Below are 2,761 nucleotides of genomic sequence, written 5' to 3'. Positions count from 1 at the left end.
ACTCGATGTCTTTTGTTTGGAGCTTTTAGTCCGTTTACGTTTAAAGTTATTATTGAAAGGTACTTGTTTGTAGCCATTTCTTTTTTTGTGTGGCTGTTTTCTTTCTGAGCTTTTTATTTCTTATTTTTATACCAGTCCCTTTAGCATTCCTTGCATTGCTGGCTTGGTGGTGACAAACTTCCTTAGCTGTTTTTTGTCTGTGAACCTTCTTATTTCCCCTTCAAGTTTGAATGATAGCCTTGCTGGATAGAGTATTCTTGGATTCAGTCCTTTGCTTTGCATCACTTTGTAAATTTCAGTCCATTCTTTTCTGGCCTGATGTGTTTCTGTTGAGAAATCATTTGACAGTCTAATGGGAGATCCCTTGTATGTAACTTTCCGTCACTCTCTTGCAGCCTGTAAGATTCTCTCTTTGTCCTGAACATTTGCCATGGTGATTATGATGTGTCTTGGTGTGGGTCTGTTCAGGTTCACCTTGTTTGGGACTCTCTGGGCTTGTGTGATTTTTTTCTTCCCCACCTCAGGAAAGTTTTCTGATATTATTTCTTCGAGTAGGTTTTCTAATTCTTGTTCATCCTTCTGTTGTTCTAGTACTCCTATTATTCGTATGTTGTTTCGTTTCATGTTGTCCCAAAGCTCCCTTAGGCTCTCCTTCTGTCTTTTAATTTTTTTCTCCAATTGTAGTACATTTTGGGTGTGTTTTGCTTCCTTGTCTTCTAATTCACTAATTCGGTCCTCCGCTTCTCCTAGTCTACTGTTGATACTTTCAATGGAGTTTTTCATTCCACTATATCACTCTTCATTTCTTCTTTGGTCTTACTTAAGTTGTTGATTTTTTCATCTGTTTCTTCTAGCTTCTTCCATATGTTATCGATTTTTTCATCTGTTTCTTCTAGCTTCTTCCATATGTTATCTATTTTTTCATCTGTTTCTTCTTGCTTCTTGCAGAGGTTGTCTATTTTTTCCTCCATCTGGTTTATGCACTCTAGGACCCTTATTCTGAATTCTTTATCTGTCATGTTGCATGCCTCTGTATTACTTAGCTGCTTTTCTGGAGAGTCCTCCTTCTCTTTCCTTTGGGGGTTTCTTTGTCTACCCGTGTTTGATCTCACTGACATATCTAGACGTTGAGTCGTTCAGTGGTTGCCCCCTTGGTGGCAGTGACTCCTTTGTCTGTGGTTGCTCTTCGGGCGGTTGCGGTAGCAGCTGCTCTTCAGTTGGCAGCAGCTCCTCTGGTGGGTGCTGTTCACAGCTGTGGTGGCTCTTCTGGCTGGTGGGGCAAGGTTTCACGTACAGTTGCTCTTCCTCAGCAGAGGATGTGGTGCTCAGGAGGTTGCTGTTTCTTGGATCTGCTGCGTTGATTTAAAGGCACAAAATACAACACAACAAGGCACCACGTACCAGGCACTATACACAAATATATTCACGATATTAATAACCCCAAATAAAGGTGACCACCTGAATTAAGAGAATTAGGGGATAAGGAAGAAGGAAGAGAAAAAGATAAAAGAGAAAAAAGAAAAGAAAACTAAGGACCAAAAAAAGGAGTGCAAAAATGAAATTGGGAAAAAGGAAGGGGGAAAATAAAAGCAAGAAAAGAAAAGAAAAAAAAAAGAGCGAAAAGAGATAATGAAGTGGAAGAGGGGAAGAGACTTTTTATATGAGGAGAATACTCCTATAGAACAGCCATTAATCCCAACAAATTCCAGCAACAGCTCCCTGGATATGAATGCAAACTAGAAACAACCAATAATATAATGATGAAAATAGAATGGAGAACACTAATCCCAAAATACAATAAAGAGAAAATAAAATGGCACTTTAAAAAATGGTAAAATGGTAGCAGTAATAATACTGGTTAAAAATAAGAAGGTAGTAATCAAAAGGGTAAAATCAGATGATGGAAAAAGAAGAAAAGAAAAAAAAAAGAACAGAAAAAAAAGAATGGAAAAAAATTGGTTTCTTAGTTAAAAAGTGAAAAAAGAAAAAAAATTGCAGTAGTGAATGTCCTTCGTTTCTTCTATTCTTCAGTGTGGCTCGCCTTAGACCTTTCCAGGGGAGTTCTGCTCTTCCCGGCTGCAAACCCTCTCACCAGGTGAGCAATTTCGCCAATTCGGTGTGAGTGTTACTAGTTTCAGCTGCTCACTCCATTTGCTCCGGGACACGACCTGGGACGCGTCTGCCTATATCGCCGCCATCTTCCGTCTCCCCAGACTCAGAGGAGGCGCAGTGCTGAAGTGAAATACTCAGGTGCGGAGTGCGCGCACGGAGCGGGCTGGAGGCAGAGGGCGCGGTTGTTGTTTTCAATCGGGAGGGAGTTTCAGACTCTGAGCTCCAGATCCGGGAGAGTCTCTGGGGACCAAGACTCAAACGGGAGAAGCGGGACTGTCTGGCTGCCAAATACACTTTTATTTTAAAACTAGTTGCCTGGTACACAAAATTTGTGCACTGGGGTGAGGGGGCGGGGGACATTCCTCAGCCCAGTCTGCACCCTCTCCAATCTAGAACCCCTCGGAGATGTCCGGCTGCCTGTTTGGCCCACAGGGATAGGGCAGTCGGACATCTCTCTCACAATCTGGGACTGCTGGCTCCTAACCGCTCACCTGCCTGCCTGCCTGATCGCCCCCTAACCGCTCCCCTGCCGGCCTGATTGACACCTAACTGCTCCCCTGCTGGCCTGATCACCCCCAACCATCCTCCCCTGCCAGCCATCTTGTGACAATGTGGGTGCAGCCATCTTGTGTTGATATGGGGGCGGCCA

This window comes from Myotis daubentonii, chromosome 3, assembly GCF_963259705.1.
Source record: "Myotis daubentonii chromosome 3, mMyoDau2.1, whole genome shotgun sequence".
Taxonomy (NCBI): Eukaryota; Metazoa; Chordata; class Mammalia; order Chiroptera; family Vespertilionidae; genus Myotis; species Myotis daubentonii.
This window is presented reverse-complemented; position numbering follows the sequence as displayed.